Here is a 25,046-nt window from a genome sequence, read left to right as displayed (position 1 = left end):
AACCATAGACTCAGTTTTCTGAGGGCTGGAAAAATAAACTTTCTTGGAGCAAGAACCACTTGTCCAATACATCATCTGAGTTGCAGATTTTTTGCTGTAATTAAAGAAAAAATAATAACACCCACCTCTGGAGGTTGTTTTGGATACTACATAATGTGATTCTGTGCTTTAAGGCATTGTGAGTTGCAGAACTGTCGTTCAACTCCTACTTGACTATAAAGGCCTTGGGTATAACATGTATTGATGACCATCTTTAGAATAAAATATTTTCCTTAAAGGACAGAGATAAAAATTCAGACACTAGAATCAGAGCAGCAGACACACTGCTGTGTGTCCACTGGAAGCTTCTGTACAACGCTCAACTTTCCAATTTTGCCCTGCAAGGCCAAGGCTCTTCTTTCTTTCTGTTTACACCCCCTTTTCCTGTCACATTGTATTATCTCTGACTCTACAATGCCCTCAGCTCACTCTCAAGATATGTGTGGTACTCTTCACATCCCTTTATTTGTGTTTGAACTGCTAGAAACTTGTTGGTCCAGTTGTCCACAGTAGATGACCTGGAGAATGCATCAGAGTGAGAATGAGGACAGACAGGCATTCCCAGAAGCAGAAAATAGCCCTGAGTGAATCCTGGGTGAGTATTCAGGGCTTGGAGGGCCTCAGACATATCATATTTCTCCCATCTTGAACATCACATCTCACCTGTCCAATTCCTCTAGCTACTGCTCAGCTCTGGAAAGGAGAGTCATTCTCCCAGTCTCTGTATTTTCTCTTTCAATTCTATCTTGAACCATCTTCTGTGAAGCTTTGGTCCCCATGCAACCATATTTTAAATATTTGTTATTGATTTCAAAGAGGAAGGGGGAGGGGGACAGAGATAGAAACATCAATGATGAGAGAGAATTATTGATTGGCTGCCTCCTGCACACCCCACACTGGGAAACAAGCCCATAACCCAGGTATGTGCCCTGACCAGGAATCAAACCCGTGACTTCCTGGTTCATAGGTCCATGCGCAACCACTGAGCCAAGCCAGCTGGGCCCTATGCAACCATTGGATGTGCTCTCATTTGGGTCAGCAATGGCATCACACTGTGAAATTCCATGGTAAGTTTTCAGTCCTAATCTTATTTGGCCCAGAAGCAGCATTTACTATGGTTGATCAACCTCTCCTACTTAGAAGCTTTTAATTCACATAATACTGGGAAATCGCCTTCTCAAGGTTCTTTCTACCCAAGGGGCTGCTACTTCTAAGGGAAGAAGTAACTTCTTTGATACTTTTTAAAATTTTTTTCTAACCTCTTAAAGTTGGTGTGCCTTTGGACTCAGTCCTTGAATCCCTTTTCTCTTTAGATTTTTCCCCCCTGTGATATTGTCAATTCTTATGTCTTTCAATACCATCTATATGCCAATAACTCTAGTTTTCTATTTCCAGCTCTATCTATTCTCTGATTCTTTCTCATTATGGATTCTTTCTCTTTATGAAACATTCATGTGGACCAAGTCCTTCAATCCTGAAGGCCACTCTTGAGATAAGCAATGCTATTACCACCATATTTTTCAGACAAGAAAACTGAGGCACAGGAAATAAGAAAGCTGAATTTGGAGTTAAGTCCACGTTCCATAGTCAGTGTTCTTAATTTCAATGCTAGTCAACTTTGAATGGCCAGTAAATCCCTTAGGAAGGAGAAAGATCCATGTTTTCCAATTTTTGGTTAATGGTATTCCCATTTCCTACATTGCTGCCCACATATTAACTTTATTCACTTAGCAAATAATTATCACCTTGCTTCACACATATTAGATGTGGACTTGTATTTGTACTACAATTTGTGGTCTACAGAATGATGTCAACTCACTTCCTCATGTGATTTTCCCAACTAGCTCATCAGTTAGGCAGGACAAGAATTTTTGTTATAACCTCCACTTCCTGTCTGGTATCTGAGTCAGCTTGATACTCTTACTGATTTCCTCCCTTCAGTTGGAAATATCCAAGGAGCCCTCTAAAAGGCATTCTGTTTCATCAAGGGTGTCCCAAGTTTTCTCCATTCCTCATCCTGACCACACTTCTGTCTTGTTCACATCTTGTTTTTCACACATCACCCAGCCACCTTAGCTCTTTGAACAGTGGCATTCAAGAATCCTCAGTACATTGTCACCTGGGACACTGCTTTCCCTAACACCTCACACAGCTGGGTGTTGGCTCTGTTTCCAGGGTGTGCAGAGAAACAGAATAGAAAATCTGGGTGAGAACCTGGGGTCCTCTCAATCTGGGTCAGATTTTTCTGGTACTCTGTGCCCCAGTCCCTGAACCATGCTATGTCAGATGCTGCCCTGCTGTGCAAGTCATAGCTGTAAGCTTTTTAACGTAGGTAGCTGAATTATTATTCAATTTTTATTTTTAGAGCCAGAGCAGACACAATCAATTTAATTTCAATGCTCTGATCATAAACCTCCATGTTAATATAGCCCCTTTAAATCAAGTGTTTATGGGTCCTATAAGCACCACCTGGAAATTTTACCTTAAGGTCCTAAAGTCATTTGGCTACAAATTACTTAATATTCTCTTGCACCAATTTCTGTGGCCTGGATTTGATTATTTCTAATTATCATAAACACTACTCTGTGTTCCAGACGTGCACTATTACAGTCACTCCATCAACTCAATATTTCATGTTCATGTTCAGACTCAAAGAGAGCTGAGTTCTAAACCATGCGTGCTTTCCCAGTCCTGGGGTGAGACATTTAACAACCCCCAAACCTCTTATTGTGCAATAGACAAAAACCACAAACATTCCACCCCTTTTCCACTTGTGGACCACCAGATTCTACCTGAATTGCTATCTTTTCCTCCTGGAGACTGTGTTGACTTCACACAGCACAACTTAGAATGCAACATGAGAGGTTTCTTTGCAATGAGCTTGCAGTGTGTCTCTTTGTAAATATCACAGGCCCAAGTACAATTTGTGTTGTCCCTGCCTTTAGGAGAAGTCATGGGAGATGACTCCTGTTGGCATCTGATGATCCCAGGAGGCCCCTTTGCCTGGTTCACTGCCCACAGCACTAAAGCAAGCGAAGCATTTGGGATTGATGCTTCCATTCTGACCCTATTCCTGGCACCTCCCCTGAATCCCCATCCTGCTCTTCACCTCAGTGCATCCAGCAGGCTGCGCAGTTGGAGCTGATGGTACTCAGACTGTCAAAGGTGCAAGATAAGGCAGTGAGTTACGGCAGGAGGCAAGAGGCAGGTCATCCTCTCTGACTGCCTTTGACCTTTCCTTCTGTCAAGGCCTCTGCTTCCTTCAAGAGTGAGGGGGCCTGACAGAGGCAAGGTCAAGGCTACAGGCTTGAAGGCATCCTTTCCACTCGGTATTTTAACAAACTGGACACACTTTCCCTCTGCTCCTAATTTCTTTCAAAAAATACAGACGGATCGCCCAGTTTAATTTGACAAACGCTTCTGCCCATTAGCTGGCTTTAGGGTCAGGAATACAGGCCATTAGGAGAGGCTGTACTCACCAAACCTCCTCATTCCTGGCACCTAGTGATGCCTGATATCTAGTCAAAACTTAGCTCTAGGGATGGTGGGAACTAAAAAAGTCAGGCAAGACTTTCACCATGCACTTTTCTCAATATAACAGGGGATCAAAAGAGAATGAAGCAAAGTCTTTCATATACCCAATGTTTATAGAAAATACGATGAGCTATTTATTTAAATGTATGCTGCAGATATAGATACTTTCACTCTTTATTTCAAGATAAAAAGTGACAAACTACAAAAAGTCATATTATAGAAATAACTGGAACTAAGCTTTTAATAACTAAGTCATATATTAGTGAAATATAGGATTTTAATGTTATCTTTAATTATTAACAAAATTAGTAATATTAATATTAATCTAATCATTAATAACCTTTAAATGGCTTTGTATTGCCTCACAGTACTAGAAAAATAAATATCACTTACTAATCATTTTACCTATAATTTAATGGATCACTAACTTTTATTTAATTTAAAGCAAACAAAACGATAGAGACATTTGGATACTTGAAAGGCAAGTGTACAACAAACTACAAATAATGGACCTGAGAGAGGTTGGTGGGTCCCAGCCCAGAAGCTACTGAGACCCTGCTCCCTGGAGGGACAGCATGCCAACACACATGGTACAAAGAACTCAATAAGAAGCAAAAGTTCCTGTACAACTCATGCAAGTCTGTTAGGAAATGCTATTACCACCCATCACCAAGAATCCAGCTGCTCCAATGACTCACAGAACTTTTCCTGCAGGATTCTTCTTAGAATAGATCTCAGGCCCTACAAATACAACATATCAACAGGCCAAGATCCCTCTCCCCATACCCACTCCCAGCCAACATACCTCATCATCACCAAGTAGGAATTCTTTCTCCTCCTACTAGACTCATAAGGAAACCAGCACGCTCCTGTCTCTCTCAGCCTCCATACTTCTTGATCAACAAAATAGCCCTCTCACCCCACATCTCTCTGGTATGTTCCTTCTTCCCCATAGAGAAGAAATATCCCCAACCACTTTATTGATTTCAATCTCTCCCCCTAACCATCCCTTTTTATTTTGTGTCTGGGGCCCTTTTTCTGAAAAGCAAATCTGTTCAAGTTCCTCATCTGCTTAAAAGCAACTTTAAGCAATTGCCCAAACACCTTCAAAATAAAATGAGACCTCTTTCCTAGTGAAGTTCAACTTCAGCTGCACCTTAGAACCAAGGGGAAAGTTTTTGAAATATTTTGACTCCTGGACTATATCCGAGACCAATTAAACTAAAATATGTGAGAGTGAGGCATCAGGATTTTCCATTTCCCAGGTGATTCTGGGATGCAGCCAAGGTTTTGAAAGTTGATCATGCTTCAGTCTACCTGACAGTCTGGAGAAATGAGGTTCACAGCCGAAAAGCGCACATCACTCAACATGAGTCCCTTTTATAGGTCCTTTCCTTGCCTCCATCTTTTGGCACCAGAAATCCATTCATTTTACTGATATGTTTACTTATTTACCTATTTATTCATAGTTTAACAGGTCTCAGATGTGTAAGATTAGATTTTGCATACTTGTGTTTATGGCATATATTGTTCCTTGCTGACTTATTTCTATTAAGACATTTAGTTATTTATTTTTATAATATAACTAGTTCTTATAAACTCACTCTCAGAAAGCAAGTGTGACCTTTATAATAATTTACATGTAACCATAAGCTTCACTTTTTTGCCTTCCTCATTCATTGCAACGATCATCCTTTATACTATGTTCATTAACCTATGACTTCCCTTAAAGTTTTACTAGTCATATGTATTTCTAAGGTTATTGTATTTCTGTTTTTATTTTTTAATTTGTCAAAATTATTTTAATTTATGAAAAATATTTTATGGAATGAATCTGCATTACAGTATCAGACATTCACCAGAAAGTGAGAAAAAGAGACAGAGAAAACCAGAGAAAGAGATAAAGAAAAAGAGAAACAGAGAGAGACACAGACAGAAACAGAGAGAGAGAGAGAAGAATGAGAGGGTAGAGAAAATTTTATGTTAATGAATTTCCATGGTATGTATAGTGGGGTTGGCAAGTCTAAAATCTGTAGGGCAGGTGGGCAGATTTACAATTCATCTAAGAGTTGATGATTCAGACTTGAGTCTGAATTCTGCAGGCCCACAGGCTAGAAACTCAGGTTATGTTACAGTCTTTAGCTGAAACCTGTCTTTGCTTTTAAGGGTTTCCCTGATTAGCTGAAGCCCACCCACTTTAAGGAGGCTAATCTTCTTTACTCAAAGTCTACTGATTTAAATGTTCATCACATTTCCCCCACTTTCCCCCCCTGTCAACTGTTTCATTCCTGATACTAGAAATTCGTGTCCTCTCTCTTTTTTCTGAGCCTGGCTAGATGCTTATTGATTTCATTGATCTTTGCAAAGAACCAACTTTTACTTTTGTTGACTTTATTAATTTTCTGTATCCAATTTTATTGAGTTACTAGGGGCCCAGTGCACGAATTTGTGCACCTTGAAAGGAACTGTGGGCCTAAAGGCTGTGGTAGGCACAGGGGTGGGTCTTGGCCCATCCTCCACGCCCCCGCCCAGCCCCTCCCACCACGGCCCTTGGGGCCCCCTGTCTGTCAGCAGCCCAGCTCCTGCTGCCACTGCTCCCATGCACTGACGGTGCCAGCCTTGCTCACACCTGCTGATGGCGTGGGGTGATTGGGGCCAGTGCCAGCAGTAGGTATGAGTTGCAGCTGCTGCCCAGATCACCTCTCAGGAGCAGGGGGAAGTGGAGAAGCCCTCAGAGGTGATCAGGGATGGCAGCTGCAGCTCACACCCACTGATGGCACCCAGTGATTGGCAACGGTGCTAGGCACCAGCAGTGGGTGTGAGCCGTGGCTCAATGGCTCTGGCACTAGCAACAGGTGCAAGCAGAGTTGGCACTGGCAGTGGGTGCGAGCGCCAGGTGGATCCGCAGCGTGCGGGAGCAAAGAATTTTCAGTAACCACCAGAGGCTCACCTCAATGACAACAACTGGTGTCCTGCCTTGGTCTGGTACTCCCACTCACCTGTTCCGCCATCCTCCTTTACCAACACCCACCATGGTCCACATATGCCCCCTGGTGGTCAGTGCATGTCATAGAGACCGGTTGTTCGGTTGTCCAATTGTTCAGCCATTTGGTCTATTTGCATATTAGCCTTTTATTATATAGGATACTATAATTCTTATTTTCTTTATTTTTCTTTCTTTGGATTTTTATTTGCTCTCCCCCCACCCCTGTTCCCTAAAGTGGAAACTTAGATAGTTAATATTAGGTATTTTCTTATTTCCTTGTATATTTATTTCATGCTATGACTTTCCCTCTATTAACTGCTTTTGCTGAATTCTACAAATTTTAGTAAGTTGTATTTTCATTTTTATTTAGCTTAAATATTTTAAAATTTATTTTGATATTTCTTCTTTGAATTATGTATTATTTTGAAGTATGTTGTTTAATCTCTATTGTTTTATTATTTATTTTTAGTTTACATTGTTATCTGAGAGCGGATGTTGTATGATTTTTATTTTCAAACTTTTGTTAAAGTATGTTTTATGACATAGCATGTGAATATTTCTTGCGAACTTGAAAAGAGTATATATTATGTTGCTGCTGGATATAAAAAAGTCTATAGATGTCAATTATGTCCAGTTGACTAATGGTATTATTGAGTTCGACTATATCATTACTGATTTTCTGCCTGTTGAGAAAAAAATTTAACCACTATTCAAATTGATTTAATAGGTACATTACTTTTTAAGAATGCCCTTTTTTTTTGTCGGCTAAACATTTTTGGAAGTTTATAATTATTATTATTGTTTATAAATTGATGATGTTTATACATTTTCTAATAAGCTATTTATTAATTTAAATTTTCAAAGTTGTCTCATACAATTTGTATCTTTCCAAAAATAAGCCTCACTCTATTTCTCTCTCACTCTATTTCATTCACTTCTGCCAGTAAATTCTTAATTTTATTTATATACTTCTGCAGTATAATGAATATACAACTGAACTTGCATTGTATCATTCTTCAGTACATGAAAGACTATATAATTTTACAAATTTGAACATGTATGTTATAATATTTTGATGTAATGTTTGTGAATTTATATCTAAAGGGAATTTTGATTGAAGCATTGAATTTGAAATAAAATAAATATTCCATGAGGAAACAGTCCAGCTGGTATTTGTATTGTAACAGTGCCTGTTTCTTTTTTGTATCTGGATAAGTAAAGGGACCATTGTCAGTTGCAGTATTAAATTATTTTATTCACTACAAGCATAAAACAGATCTATAGATGGACCTCAAATTACCTTCCAAAAGGTTCACTATTATTTTCCTCCTTTATGGTGGAGCCCTCAAGAGATAACATTTTACACCAAATTATGCTGCCTGGTGCCATTAGTAAATTTAAACTTTATTGAACTCAGTTTCACCTATAGAACCATAATCATTTTTCCACTGGGGTTTTGTGAAGATTGTGGGATAGTGTAGGTGGGCAAATTTAATATGTTACATGATATTACAGTATAATACCTGTTTCTTTTATTGTAAGAATTTATTTTAGCCATTTATATTCCTTAGATTTATGAATCTAGGGACTCAGGGTGTATTACTTATATGTAAAAAGTAAGATATGAGCAACTTGACTCTTAATAACATTACCACATATTTAGATAATTTAACAAACTTGTCAAAGACAATTTCTTAGTTAAAAATTATATTGGGAGCATTAGCTGTATGTTTACAGAGAGCCAAGAAATTTTACTTCAAGTGTTTGCTATACTAACACTATGTTTTTAAAATGTTATTTTAAAATAATATTATGTTTAAATAATATGTTTACATTGAACTGTAGAGGCTTCCAATATCTCTGGATTTCTTTATATCTAATTATAGAGAAACAGGATATTCTATACTTAATCATAAAAATGCCAATGCTGCTACAGTTGTTACATCTGATAAAGAAACATTTATTTTTAAAAAATATATAATTTATTGATTTCAGAGAGGAAGGAAGAGGGAGAGAGAGATAGAAACATCAATGATGAGAGAGGATCATTGATCGCCTGCCTCCTGCATGCCCCACACTGGGGATTGAGCCAGCAACTCAGTCATGTGCCCTGACCCCGAATCAAACTGTGACCTCCTGGTTCATAGATCGAGGCTCAACCACTGAGCCAAGCTGGCCAGGCAGAGGCATAGTTCTTAAAGCTCTGTTTTACCCCTACTTTCACATGCATTTGCCCTATCAGAATAATTCTAAATCATCTTTGTTGAGAAGGAAACAACCAGTGGTAGGCTGGGAAGGAATTATGACCCATTCGCTGGGTGGGAGGAAGCCTGATTTTTAGTATTTGCCGATTTCTCTGAAATACATACTCCCTTCATAGTCAGATTCAAGCTACCAATGTGCCAAATTGAGCAAAGAATTGTGAAGGTACTAAGGGATGTGCCCATTACACTCTGAAATTGGTTGGTTCCAGATCTAATTTTTTTCTTGAAACAAAGAAAAAAGAAATAATAATGGTTCCTTATCTCAATGCCCTGTTCATGCTTTTGAGTGTGAGAAGGGTAGCTCTAGGAATATTTTTTTTTCATCTTGTATAATGTTTCATTGCACATGATCCTACAAGTACTCATCCTACCCAATACTTGCTCAGCAATGACTAAGGTGGTTGACAAATACACTGAGCTCTTTTTATTAAATCTGTGCAACTCTATCCTCTCATTGTACTTTAAGATGTATGTGCATGTTTTCTTCTTTCCTAAAAATTGTGCTGTAAGTTCTTCTTGGCATCATTAAAATACAGGGTCGGGGGAGGGCACTTGGGAAACCTTGTTTAGAAGGATTGAGTCACTCAGGTATCTCCCAGGGCAACTTCTCATTCAGGCATTGGCCAGCAGCCCATTGTCTGGGGAAAGAGGGTGTAATTTTATATTTTGTGTTTTGAGGGTTCAAAAACTGATTTTTTTAGAACTCCTGGGTACAGGTCTCCATGATGGAAAAGGAAATGATTTTCCCAGATCTGGGAGTGCACATATCTGGATTTTATCTTTGGGCTCACTATGAGCTGGAAATGAGTCACTCAGGAATGGAGACACTAGAGCTCTTGAAATTCAGAGATGACAGAAAACCCAAGGGGGAAGATGTTAGACTACTTGCTAAAATGCAGCAGTGGCTACAGTGATTAAATAGAAATAATGTAACACCTACTGTATTCATGACAATTACATATGGCAAGTTTGTATTGTTAAATAGGCAAATGCTATTAAACACACAAGAACATGCTATATGGATTGTTATTTTTTTCCTAGATATATGCATCACAATAATGCATTTTTTTCACTTACAATTGATGCTGAAGAAGCAGTGGTACCCTAGTTCCCATGGCAATCAGTGTTCGGATGAGTGTCCCAAAGAGGAGATTGACAGTGGACTGGTGCTCACCCTGAACTTCTTTGTGAGAAGCTCCAGTGCTGCAATTGGTCAGCAGATGCTACTGATATAAAACTTTCTGTGCTTTTTTTCCTCCTTCTTTGACTTAGTCACATGTTCAGATGCAAAGCCTTTCTTTCAGGAGGATCATGTACAATATATTTGTGTGATCTCATAGGAACAGAACCAAAATGTGACATGAAATACGGCTGTGGATATGATTAACAGACTGACTAAAACTGATTCAGTAAGCAAAGAGAGTTACTTAAACTTAGAGTGTGAATGAGAGGTGGAGCATATGCTAGATGTCAACATTTTCTTTTTGGAGAATGGAATTTTAAAAAGGACTTTGGAGCATCACCTTCACTTTTGCAGATTACTTTTCTTCAAAACAACTTATTTCTTTTTTAAATTTTGAATTCCTTGTCTCCATATATACTAGTCCAGTTTTAAAGAAAATTAAAGGGTGTCACCCATTTTCTTGCACATACTGTCCTGGGTTGCTGCTGTTCACAGGGTCAGTTTGGGTTAAATGCCATTTCCTTTAGGGGTTGATTTCCCTTGTGGTGGACTTTCCTTGTCATCATGAAGAGAATCAGGCCCTGCTAAAGTGTCAAAAGGAATGGCAATAGAGAAACTAGGCCATTCAAATAGGCAGTGCATCAGTCAATATGATCACCTTGGCTTTTTTCGGTACAGCGCATGTCAACAGCACACTTTTTTAGTGGTTCTGCCCAAGCCTTAAAGTTCCTCCACCTTGATTAAATACCTTGAATGACATCTTCTCCTCCTCCTCCTCCTCCTCCTCCCCCTCCTCCTTCTCCTCCTCTCTTTCTTCCTCCTCCTTCATGTCCTCCTCTTCCCCTTCCTTCTTCTTTTCATAAACCCCATCCTTAGGGGAAAGTACGGTATAAACTCAACTTACAAAGAAATATTTGCAATCTTTTGAAAATTATCAAGAAAATTGATTTTGGCCGCTCTTCTCCCTTGTGGGTTTTTTGTTTGTTTGGTTGGTTGTTGTTGTTGTTCTGTGTGTGTGTGTGTACGCGTGTGTGTTTGGCAAAGCAGAAGCTATTGTTGATATGCATGTCAAGTAGAATGTCTAAATTTATGTAACCGTTGCTTCTCCTAAACACACTGAGGGGACAGATATCCTCTTATCCACAGTGTTAAATTGTTGTGTGTTATTCTAACATAAGTTGCAACTTATGCATCTTATAATAGACAAGTTTTATGTAACACTATTGTATGTTGAAATAAATCTGTAGGTTGGATTTCCCGTGTGGCTTTGCAGAGGCAGAAAGCTTTGAGGGAATGAAGGCTTCATCTGGAGCTGCTTGGAGCTCACAGGAGACACAGAAACAGAAACTCTTGGGGCTGAGGACAGAGAGGGGCAGGTTCCCCTTGCCTTCTGTGGCTGCTTCAAGATGCTCTTACTGTTTCATGTGACATGGTAACAGCCAAAAGTGGCACACCTTTCCAAGTCCTTTTTAGAGGCCAGATAGTTTATATGGAAATCTCATGCAAATCTTGGAAAGTATGTTTTAAATCCAAGGATGATAATGGTTAAAATGAATTCAATACTGACCCCTAGAACCTGGAGAAGTGGGCATTTCCCTTCACACCATTCCTATCCCCATCATTATTTTCCATGCCCTCATTACTGAACTCATTACAATGTGGAAAGGAGTACAGAGCTTTGTTTCCACCCTAAGAAGGAAAATATGCCAGTTAATCTACAAAGTTATAGATTTAATTCAAGCTGCAAGAGAGCTGATGTATCAAGGCAACCAAAGACCAGCATCCCAAAGAGAAAACACACATCTGAAAGGGAGGCAAGATGAATTAGCTGCTGCTCTTTGGTAAAGTATTGGAGAAAGAGATGGCCACATTTTAAGTGGATATCAGGAAATTAAATAGAACCCGGCTGCTGTGGCTCTTTGGTTAATGTCAGTCCATGAACCAAGAGGTCATCGGTTCAATTCCCGGTCAGGGCATGTGCCTCGGTTGCAAGCTTGATATCCGGTAGAGGGTGTGCAAGAGGCAGCCCATCAATGTTTCTCATAGATGTTTCTATCTCCCTAAAAATTCAATAATATATATATTTTTAAAAATGAATAAATACAATTGTCTAAAAAATTCTAGACCAGTGCTGGCTGCTGTGTTAGTTTTGAATAGGTTGTGGTCCCCAGAAACAAGCAGTGACCCACTCAACTCCAAGCATTTTTCTGTAGGTCTTCATTGTGAGCTCAAGATACATTGGGGACAGGCAGGATTGCTGGGAGAATATGCAGACATGCAGGTTATTGGAAGCTCCTGAGTGACAGGCATAAAGCCTGATCAAAGATACAGAGCAGTTTAACTCCTCCTTTCTAAAAATGTTTTCCAGTACATTCATGCTCTGAACATCATTTTCTCACAAGGTTGTGAGGTGAATAGACTTCACGTTTGGTCAATCACTTGAGCCACATGCTGCACCCAATTCTGTCCATGACCCCAGAAGATTTATAGAGTCCAGAAAAATGTCTTATTTACCTACATTCAAGCAAGGATAGCATAAGATTCTGACCTGTGTCTTAAGGTGACCAGGCTGCACTGTAAGGTTTGGGCATATGCCATTTCAATGGCAGGTAGGTTCTTTCCTCAAGGATGTCTTGCTACCCAGGTAGCTGCTCGAGCTGTCCATCTACCTTGAGGTAAAAATGATCGTTGCATCAGTCCTCAGTTGTTGCTCTGTTTTTATTATCTCTCCTTCACCTTGTTGATAGTTGATAAGGGAAGGATTATTGTCTTAGGGTAATGGGAATAGATGGACATACAATACTCAACACTGGGTAGATAAGACTGACAACCATTTATTAGTTACATATACTCACAGCCCAGGGATGCACACCACACACCGTGTAGGTGACATGAAGTTTGCACTCGGGAACATAGAGAAGTAGCAGGAACTGTGGGAGGCAGGCTTCATAACCGCCAAAGGGGGAGGTGCCACCTGGTTTCCATGACCTGCTTGTTTAAAAAATTCTTGAGCTGTCAGAGAGCTGAAACCCACTACTCAAAGATAAACTGGAAGTGCTCCTGGTTCTCTCAACACGCATGGTGGTTTGGCTGGGAACATTATCTACTGGACCAGGAATTTGTGGGTAGAACTATCATAGCAGTTTTACCAGATGTCAAGGCAGCACTTAATATTGGTCTTTAATTTTAAGTCTCACATCACAAGCTGTCAAACTTTCAGGAGTAAAAAACCACCCCAGGGGCCATAAATCAAGAGTAATTCTCACATTTACCAACTTTCTGACCCAGAATCAAGGTCTGCTCTCTGTAACTCCCTCTGACAGTTACTACTTATGCCTTGGGAAGAGTTCCTTATTGAATGTTAAAAAAATTATTCTGATGATATCCTCTTCCTCACATCATGGGACCCTGCCCAGTATTCTCCTTAACTGTGGGGGCCCTCACGTACCCGTTTTGTGGAAGCTACCATGATCATCAACTCATGTGATTTGAAAAGTCCTCAAAAAATTTCAAGAAATCCACACCTACTCTCTGATGTGGGCAATTTGAAAGATTGAAAGCGAATAGTCTGGCATACAAAAAGGATGCAACAAAAATTTAACCACAGTAAGTCATTCTATTCTATGTGACTCCCACTTACTAATGAAAAAGCAGGGCATAAAAATAGGTGAGATTTATAAAATCATCCTCTTATTAAAAGTTAAAGTTACTCCAAGTTTTGATATTGTTCTACTATTGCACATGTCAACCAGTAATCATAATTTACAAATGTATAACATATATAATATTAAGGTATTAGCTATTCATCCCTGTGTAATACACCACACACACACACACACACACACACACACACACACACACACACATCCCTTAGTTGAAAATAAGCATTTTATTTGCTTAGGAGTTTTGGGGTTAGCAAACTGGGATAGGATTTTCTGGATGATTTGTCTATTGGTGTCACTTGAGTTCACTTTGAGTAGCTCACCTGAGACTAGATGGACCACAATGGCCTCATTCACCTGTCAGTGGTTGGTGCTGGCTGTTGATGGAACATGTGTCTCAGAATGGCCTTGGCTTTCTTTCCATCATGTGTGGTTTTAAGAGCCATATGCTTGGCAGTTATGTCACATCCCTTCTAAGTCAGATGTCCAGATTGAATTCAATGGGAGAAGCTGAAAATGGAGTGATGCCCAGCTTACTACACTTAATTTCTATGAAACAAAGTTTTACAACAAGTAGGTATAGAGCTTTTCCATGCAAAAGATATGGTAGATGTTGTGATGTTATTTCCTTGGATATCCATAATCCATGAGCTCACTTCAAACTCAACAGATTTTTTAAAATTAAATGTTGATCTCTTCAAATATTTAACATAACATCTTAATAAATAAAAGATTACAATCCTTATTCCACAAAGGGACCTATCACAGTTTTTTTTAGCTAGTTCTGCTTTTATTTCTATATTGCCCATCTGGCAAGTGTCTGTCTGAGTGCTTTAGAAGCCAGAACAAAGTCAAATTTAAATTGACAGAAGCCCAACACTACAGTCAAATCTTAGAGCCAGGCATCTCTTTTCAGCGAGAGGGGGCAGGGCAGTACAACTTTTAAAACTGTGGATTTCGAGACTGACAAATCTAAGCTTTCATGCCATCCTGAAATTTATTAATTGTGTGATCTTGAAGCCATTTTATGACCTTCTCTGTCTCCTCATTGAAATGGCCATAATGATGACAGTGTGACTGGTTGTCGAGAGGTTTAAATTATTTATAAATTATCTGAAAGTATCAGAAATTTGTATTTCAGTTATTAGAAAATGTCTCTTAAACCTGGAGAATTTTTCTTTTTCTTTCAGGGACTTGATTTAACAACTGAACATCTAAGTCCCTCACAATTCTCTTAGATTTCAGTTTAATTCCACAAAGTTACTTTGCCCCTGGAGGAAGAATTTGCTTCAAAGGCTGGGCGGATGACTGAATTAGGAATAACACCTGTTCCCTCTGTACCCCAGGAGGATGGTAAAATGGTGACTACCAAGAAGTCAAGTCAGCCCTTGACAGTTTGGCTCAGTGGATAGAGTGTCAGCCTACAAACTGAAAGGTTTCAATTCCGGTCAAGGGCACTTGCCCGAGTTACAGGCTCAATCTCCTGTAGGGGGCATGCAGGAGGCAGCCAATTAATAATTCTCTCTCATCATTGATGTTTCTATCTCTCTCTCCCTCTCCCTTCCTCTCTGGAATCAATAAAGAATATATTTTTAAAAAAGAACCCAAGTCAGAGACCACAGGCAGCTTCCCCTCAGTAGGTGGGAACCTCCTGGTCCAGGAGCAGGCCCTGGTGGCCAGTGAGGTCCACTCTGAGGCTACTCATCTGGATTCCTGAGTTACTTCATAGTTGTCCTTGAAGACAAGTCACATATTCATTATTTTCACTTTTCACTTGAATTAATGAGTAAAAAGTCTAAAATATTTTTTCCACAATCACATAATAAGGTAAAAAATGTAACTGTGTCTAAAAAAGAAAAAACAAACACTAGAGTTCAACATATGTTCTATTAATTGTGATTTGTTTTTGTTTTCTGGCCCCATCGTGCATGCATGACGATCAGTGCATGAAAATGTAAAACATTCTAGGCCTTCTTACTCCTGTCTTTCTCCTTCTTACAAGTTTTGAGAGAAGGTTGTGATCTTTTTGTGTTTCCCAGTTTTGCTGAGATAAAATTGACATATATTACTATATAAGTTTAATGTGCACAGCATTATGTCTTGAGTTATTATGAAATGATGACCACAACAAGTTTAGTTGGCATCCATCATCTCATGCAGAAACCAAAAAGAAAAAGAAAAAAAAAAAGAGAGAGAGAGAGGAAAATGTGTTTTGTTTTTGTTTTTTTGTTTTCCTTGTGATAAGCACTTTTAGGATTTACTCTTAGCAACTTTCAAATATACCACACAGCAGTGATACTGCAGTCATCATGTGGTACAACACATCCAGTATTTATCTTATAACTTAAGTTTGTACCTTTCCAGTACAGAAGAAGATCAGCCTAAATGACTTTCTTTTCCCTGCAAAATGTCTGCCTTTTTTCTCAAAGAACTTGCAGGGGTGGAGTATTTCAATCTCATAATTTAACTATGTGAGAAAAAATGTCTGTTTATTTACCAGACAAGGAAACTGAAACAATAAAACAAAACACTATGTCCAAAACCCCAGGACATCAAGGAGACTTTGAGTTTCTCAAATATAACAAGGACACAAGGATAGAGGAAGCCCTGTTCCCTCTCCTCTCCACCCCTCCACTGTGTTCCCCATCTCTCTAAATAGAGTGCTATGCCCTCTGCTCTTCAAATCTAACTCAGCACTGCTGTTAAAGGGGGCCCTTCCCTGCGCATTACTTTTCAGATAACCTCACTCTAGCTTCATCCAGCTCTGTCCCTGCTAATGAGGTTAGGATGTTCCCATCTTCTAGATGCTACTCTCAGAACCAAGACATCAGAATTTCCTGCCAAATGACAACATCTACTTCTGATGTTGATGGTATTCTTTCCCAGGTGCACCCCTGCAGACATAGCCTGTAACCCTAAGCAGGAAGAATCATCCGGGGGTGATGAGGTAATGTTGGAACTTGGGCATGTGGTCTTAGCCACACTTGTGTTCATGAGGTCCTCCCTATGCCAGTGGCCATCATGGCAGAAAGAGAAGTGAATTGAACCAGACCTGATCCTCCCCACCCCCCCATTTTCCTGAGTCAGAGAATTTTGCATTGAATCCTGGCTTTCCTGGTCTGGCAAGATTATAATGTGTAACATATATTTTTAAAACAATCTGCTAACTGGATTTATTAACTAAATATTTATAGAGATGGCACATGAACTTTCTTTTAATTCTTCCCTCAGGCCCTAAAAATGTAAGGGCTTGGCAAAAGATGAGTTGCCCTCACATACCACATCAAAACTGCAAAGGCCTATCTAGGTCCTCTATCTCCAAAATACATCACAAATGTGTTTTCATACTGGGCCCACGCCCTTGGCTCTTCTTATCTAGAAAAGCCTTCTAAACACTCTCAGCTTTCTACTCTCTTCCCCATTTGGCAGCAAGGTCATGGATTTCCCATTCTTTAAAGGTACCCCTGGTTTCCATCACTTTTCTCTAAGTGGTTTTTATTTTATTTTTATAATAGTTTTAGATTTACAGACAAGTTGCCAAGATAGTAGTGCTTCCATATCCTCTGTACCCAATTGCCCCTATTATTAACATCTTACATTAATATGATGGATTTTTCACAACTAACCAAACCATATTAACACATATTATTAAATAAACTGTACTTTATTTAGGTTCCTGATTTTCCTTAATGTTCTTGTTCCACTCCCAGAATCCCACCAAGGGCATTGCATTATAATTCATCGTCATATCTCTTTAATATCCACTTGGCTGTGACAGTGTCTCAGAATTTTTAAAATATATTTTTATTGACTTCAGAGAGGAAAGAGAGAGAGAAACATCAATGCAAGAGAATCATTGATCGGCTGATTCCTGCACAACCCCCAATGGGGATTGATCCCACAACTTGGACAACTGCCCTGACTGGGAATCAAACTGTAACCTCCTGGTTCATAGATCAACACTCAACCACAGATCCATGCCAGCCAGGCGAGACTTTCCTTTTTTTTTCTTTTTTTTTTTTGATGACCTCAACAGTTTTGATGAGTTCTGGTAAGGTGTTTTATAGAATGCCTCTCAATTGGGATTTGTCTATTGTTTTTCTCCTGATTAAGCTTGGGCTGCAGGTTTAAGACTACAGAGGTAAAGTGCCATTTTTATCACAATCATATTAGGGGTCCTTGTTTTCCATGTGACTTATCACTGTTGGTGTTGACCTTGATCACCTGACTGAGGTCCTGTGTGTTGGGATTCTATAAAGTCTGCCTTTCTCTCCCTGTTTCCATACTGTACTCTTTGGAAATTCATCACTAAATTCAGACCTCACTTAGGGATTGGGGATATATGCTCGACCTCTGGAGAGTGGAGCATTTACACAATTGTGGGAATTCCCTATATTGGGCAAATATGTCCTTTCTCCCTCCTATCTCTTTAAAATAAAATAAAAATTCCTATTGTGGGAAACAAAGCCACAGATGACGTGTCCCCAGTCACTTCCCTGACATCACTTCTTTCCACTCTCCCTTCCTCACTACTCTGGGCTACAGTGGGCTTTCCATGCCACATTCATGCCAAACTCATCCCCACATCAGGATCTCTACACTGACCATTCCCTCTCTCTGGGTGCTCTGCTCTCATCCTCTGCTAGGCACCAGCCATGCTAGGTCAGCTGCCCCAATGTGCTCTAGCATGTCTCACTCATGGATAGCCAAAGCTCCCATTTGCTTGAAATTCAGAGAAGATACTTCACTCAGAAGAGCTTTCTCAAATGCATTATACTTGATTTTCTTTGGTTTCTCATTTTTCTCCTTTTTATTGAATTTATTGGGGTGAAACTGGTTAGCAAAATTAAACAGGTTTCAGGTACAAAATTCTACAACACATCATTTGTACACTGTATTGTTTTCATCAACCCAAGTCAAATCTCCTTCCATCCCCATTTATCCCTCTTATACCCTCCTCACATCCCCCACACACACTTTCCCCTGGCAATCACCACACTATTGTCTTTGTACATGAGGTTGTTTCTCTCTCTCTCTCTCTCTCTCTCTCTCTCTCTCTCTCTCTCTCTCCCTCTCTCTTTGTTTTTGCTCAGTCTCTCTACCATTCCCGCTCCACAGTTGTCAGCATGCTCTCTATCAATGAGTTTGTCTCTACTTCACTTATTAGTTCATTTCTGTTATTTCTAGATTCTGTATGAAAATCTGTTCTTTGCTTCTTTTTTAATGCATACAACTGGGATATTTATGAGTCAATTGAAAAGCAGTCTCCAAAGATATTTTGTAGGCTCATACAATACTGAACTTTTGGGGGAAATAAATCTAACACCCTTCCCAAAACTGGTGCTTAAAATAGGTCAAATAACATAGGATGTAAATATTATATCAACCATATGTGCCATTATTATCTGTTACGAGATATGTAATTCTATTTACATATAAAAACATTTAACAAAAAATTGAAATTTACACATCATCTTACCTCCATGTGATAAACATCTTTAACAAGATTGTATATGTCCCTCTAGGCACTTATTCCATCTACATTTCAGGCACATAGTTGAAGAATAAGTGCAGTCCATAGCAGTTTTATTTTACTTCTAAAGTGCAACTGATAATATCAACTTGTGAACCAAATGCCACTTTTCCTTCTGGTGCCACCCAATTCCAATGTCAAACTCCCAGAAAAGTGCATTTCTAAATCGGGAATTCATTTTTTTCAGGATAAGTGATTGAAAAATTTATTTTAATCTGGAATTTGGTAAGTATTTTGATTTGTTTATTTACTTTTCTGTTACTAGATAATTTTAATTTTTGCTTCTAGAAGACACAATAATGCTATGAGAATTTACTCAAAATTCCGGTAGCAAAATCCTGTAGTAAAATCCTGCCTAATAATTTAGAAGAACTTATGATCAATAGTTACAAGCCATGCTTTATATTACATCAAATAAATTTTTCAAGTCAAATTTTATTTTACTGATGTGGACTAATGTAAAATCTCTATAATGCTAAAGAAATGTCTCAAATTCATATTAGAGAATCACTATTGCCATTATAAAAATTGGTTTATATTAAAAATATAATAAAAACAAGTTTCAGTACACAATAAGATGATGAAAAATGATAGATAAATTTTTATGTGACCATTTGCAGTTAATTTTGGAAATGCTGAACTGGTACTCTCTCCTCTAGTACTAGACCTCACATGAGCTACAACAATACACAGATAGAGACTCCCTCATGAGTCGTAAACAAGGCTTTGGACAAAGGTTTCCTTGCAAAGATGAAATAAGCATAAAACAGAGTGAAAAGTTCAATGCATGATGGATGGTCCGTCCTCACTGAAGGTCACACTGTCACCAGCAAACCTAGAAGTACCACAGAGAATCAGCCACTTAAAATGTATTAGCCAAGCTTGTAACAAATAACAATGCTTTCTGTATTTGAGCCCTATTCTTAAGCTTTGGTGAAGGGTGTATGTGTCTAATGCAGGGGTGGGCAAACTTTTTGACTCGAGGGCCACAATGGGATCTTAAACTGGACCGGAGGGTCGGAACAAAAGCATGGATGGAGTGTTTGTGTGAACTAATATAAATTCAAAGTAAACATCATTACATAAAAGGGTACGGTCTTTTTTTTTTTTTTTAGTTTTATTCATTTCAAACAGGCCGGATCCGGCCCGCGGGCCGTAGTTTGCCCACGGCTGGGTCGAAGAGACACTGAGTCATTACCATTGGCCTTCGAGCTGGGGATGGCGATGATTCCTGTCTGCCAAGAGTTTTGTGAGTTCCAGGTGGTTGGTCACAGGACTCCTGGCTCCACACAGTGTGCTGTTGTCATCACTGTTGTTGGTGCAGGTGTTATCACATCCTGAAGGAAACTAAAATCAGTAAAAAGAGTTAGACCCCCAAGACTACTAAGCTAGAATGATGACAATGAGAAGTCAGTGCTAGGGGCTAGAAATCAAACAGGGCATTCAAGAACAAAGTAAGGTTTGGTTTTGGACATACTACCTCTTCTGTTAACATATAAAACTGCTCAGATTCTTTGGTAATTGCCAGTTACTTTGCACTCTTGTAATGTGGGATAGATGCAGAATCAGTGCAGGACTTCAGTCTGAAGGAAATGAAGACATCTCCAAAATTAAGTGTTTCAACTTGACATCTCCAAATCGTGACTGAGCAGGATTCAGAGTCTACAGCTGCAGAATGGAGGGGTGAGAAATGCTAGAGATTGAGATCTTATAGCCACAGTTTCATTGTGTATGCAGAATTGGTATTAAAAACATAAAAACAAATCCCTAAAAGTGTTGGTTTAGTAAAAGGATACTATTGTTTATTAATTAATGGGATCCTGACTAGTGATAGCTCTAAACATTGAAATAACCTCATTTTTATGAAGTAGGTTATCAAATGTTCCAAAATATTTGTCTACAACAACAGCCCACATACATACAAGCAAGAATCATATCTGTGGAAAATCCACACTAAGTAAACCTGATAAAGCATGTTTTTAACTCCATTATAAGTTGGTCTTAGTCATTGATGGTTTCTGTTTTCTGCTATTTTTGTCTGGTTTAGCCACTGATCTATGAAATGTTCCTTAAATTGAACAATCCCAGTGAGACTTAGTGATGCCTGGGAAAATTAGACATGAGGAACAAGTAGCATGCAGAAGTAAATGAGATTGATTGAAAGGACAGGGTGAAAAGAAGGAAAGAAAGGGGAGAAAACACTCAGTGGAAAACATGCACAAGAGGAGGAACCGTGCCCCTGGTCTTTGAGTCACTGGCATTTCATTTGTACCTGACAGTGGATAGGAATTCAATATAGGCTAATTGAATTTCAGGATTAAAATTCTCATCACTAACAGGGAAAACTTTTTATGTAAGTCAAATGGCAATTTGTTTAAAGAATAAGGGCTATATTTATACATGGGGTATTCTACAATGATTAGAGTAATATAAAGAACACCACCAAAGGTTCTTGAAAATAAAAGGTAAGATATTTTTAGCTATGTTTACTAATATATATAAAATTTGGTCTATCATAACATTGAAATTATAAATAATCATAGTTTACTTTATTTCACATATACTATGACTTTCTCAAATAGTTTAATGATAGGGAATTTATTATAAGAATTTGCAAATAGACATGTATGCTCATAACATTCAAATAGCCTTATTAAATTTAAAAACAAATTTAAATGGAAAAGAAAAGTAGGCAATGCAGGTGACGAATAAAACAAAAGACACACTCTTAGACAACCCGTAGAAGAGTTATAGTTAATATCATAATGATTATGGAGAATTATGGACATAAACATCAACCCTCAAATATAGATTGGGTTGGGGTTGGCCAAATTTCCTCTTAAAACCATAAAGATGTCTATGTCTGCAGTGCAATCTCTTCATCTATTCCCATCTATATATTGATAGGTAAATAATTGAAATATCCATATACTAATTTTATTTTATTATTTAAAGTAGAATGGAATCTTATTAGAAAGGAACTCAGTGAGTTGCTGAAGCATTTTATTGACGCTCACGTAAAGTAAAGGGAAAACATGCACTGGGTGTATTTTGGGCATATGGTCACAACATGGGGACGGCAGAGGCCAAGGAAAGAAAGGATGAAAGACTGAGAACAATTTCAAATACCAAGAGAAATCCTTTTGTCTAAGAATAATGTACCTTCTGTGTCTTTCAAAAATTTCCACAGCAGATGGGCTGCTGGGCCTTGCTCCCCACAGAAAGTTTAAAACAGTAGGGCCGATTTCAATCACTCATTGGACTTTAAGGAAATGGAGAAAAATGCTAACATTTTAAGTGTGTAAATGAACCACAAAATCAGTAATCAGCAAGATAAAAAGTCACCTGACCACATTCAGATGAGAGCATGGTACATAGAACCCTCTCAAAAGCCTTGCTTCTCCTTCCTCTGCTGTTCTCATTGGATAGCATAGTTTTATGCGGAATTAGATCTCTATTTGTTCTCTGTGGACACCATTGTTTTTTCACTTTACTGTGTGTAGGTGTGGGTACTCTAAGAATTGGGAGATGGATCTTGGTAGATTAGGCTTGGTGAGGGGAGGCTAACAAGTTGTGCCCACTATTTTTAGCTGAGCTTGAGGGGTTCAAGACATCATATTAGTTCCTTCCTTCTCTTTCTTTGGGCCATCATGGTCTCAGAGATGAAGCTGATCAAAAGTCAGACCACTGAGGTGATAAGAGCACATAATTTGGGCTCAAATTCTCAAATCTTTCACTTTCTTTTGCCCTCAGAAATATCCTATCTTTTGAATGACTGTGTCTGCAACACATTTTCAGCAGGAGGCACTGTCTTCAAAATAAGCTATGCACATTTCTCCTTCTTCCTTTTCCTCTTTCAGCTCTATGGGGAAAAACAGCACCATGTTGTAGAGAGAAGCACATCACAACTCTCAGTCACATGTTGCTTCATCATCTGATATTCGTGTAACAAAATGTTTCCACTCACTTCCAGATTTTCAAGCAAAATTCTCATCATGTACTTGACTGTCCTGTTACCGATGTTTGGCTGAAGGCACCGAGGGAACGAGGCCCACCTGATCTCTCTGGCACAAAACGCTGATGGAGAATAAAGAGAAGACAAGAAGAAAATGCATATAGTGTTTCAGCTAATTATCTTTAGAATTGTCTTTCTACTCTTTGACAACAGGAATGGCCAGGAGAGGAAGGCCCAGTTCTTCCCAAAGCCACCACCACACCTTTCAATGGGCCTAGTAGCTAGTTCCTTGTTTCAAAGCAATAGAAAAATGATAATATCCAAAGTAGGACTGAAGGAGGAAAGGAACTGTAGAAATTCATTCTCATCTACTATCTGTTTTCTTTCTTCTTTTATTTGATTCTTCCCACCCCTCTTCACATTTCTTGCCATGAAAAGTGAGGAATTATTGCTTGCTGGCTTCTATCTTTTAATGCATCTTTTTTTTTTCTCTCACAAGACTTCAAAAAATATGACACATTGTCATTAATTCTTAGTGGGAAAAACATGGAGTTTGTTATATCAGTCTTTGAACTTTTTTCTACTTGAATTCTCTGAGTAAGAAAGAAAATGAAAGAATGCATGTGAAGGTGATTTAAAAACTAAAAACAATCTACAAAGGGAGAACAGTTTGGTATAAGAAGAGGTAGAAAAGGAGAGTTTGTCCAAATATGAGTCTGTTAAAAAGATCTAAGTAGAAATCTTTAAAAAGCAGCACTTAAAGTAAAATGGTTTTCTTTCACCAGGTGTCAAATTTAAAGTTTAGAAATATGAATCACTAGGTTCATAGGCTTAAGACAAGGAAAAAATTAGTTATATACAACTGACATATAATTAGATTTTATACACTTTGGACTTAATTAAGGATATCTCAGTCTTCACCTCAAACACACATGCACACATGTCCATACAAATACTATGAATTATTGAACAAGAAGAATTAATTGTGAGAAATATAGGACACTAACAAATGTTTCCAATGGAGATAAATTTAGAAAAATGTTAACATTCACTGAACACTTCCTATTTATCTGTACTCACGTTATTAAATTAAAATATTTCTTATTGTGGAAACCATCATGTATGCACCAGGACAGATTCCTAGACAGGGTAATAAAAGACACAGATCTCCTAACAAATGAAAAGTAGTGCCTGACCACCAGATGACAGAACTAGCCTTTAAACTGTTCAAATTAAGGCAAGATATCTATTTCTTATGCATTGGTGACAGGTTATTACATATACCCATTTAAATTGTGACTTAAACCCATAATTTCTGATAAACTTTTCTCTATTCCAAAAATCACATGGTCTCAACAATGGGCAAGATCATCTCACATGGTCAGAAATGAAAAGCTAAATATTATCTAAGCTTCATCAAAACAGGAAATCCAGAATTGTCCATTTTATTGATAAGGCCCACAATTGGCACGATTGGTGTGGAATGTTTGCTTTTGTCCTAGCAAATATATTAGTAAAATATTAGCTAGCAATGAACTTTGCCTTCTGGTATTAATAAGTATTCAAAAATTCAGGAAGGAAACTCCCTTAACTTTTCACTAATTTTGCCCTCTCATACTGTCCCATCATCAGTGACTATAGCAAGTCATGCAAGTCGTACCATACATTACCTTGACAGACAATGTGGGAAAAAGTAGTTCCTATGTTTAAAACCTGTTTCTAAAATTACAGAGGGGAAATGTGCTGTGCAAAGTGCTGACACTTTTTTACTGTGTGCCCTTGAGCATATTATTTATCCTCTTCATTCTCAATCTTCTTCTGAAAAGTAGGTACAGTAGGCCCCCTATCCTCTGGGGATGCATTCCTAGACCCCTAGTATATGCCTGAAAC

The sequence above is a fragment of the Myotis daubentonii genome, chromosome 4, assembly GCF_963259705.1.
Source record: "Myotis daubentonii chromosome 4, mMyoDau2.1, whole genome shotgun sequence".
Classification (NCBI taxonomy): Eukaryota; Metazoa; Chordata; class Mammalia; order Chiroptera; family Vespertilionidae; genus Myotis; species Myotis daubentonii.
This window is presented reverse-complemented; position numbering follows the sequence as displayed.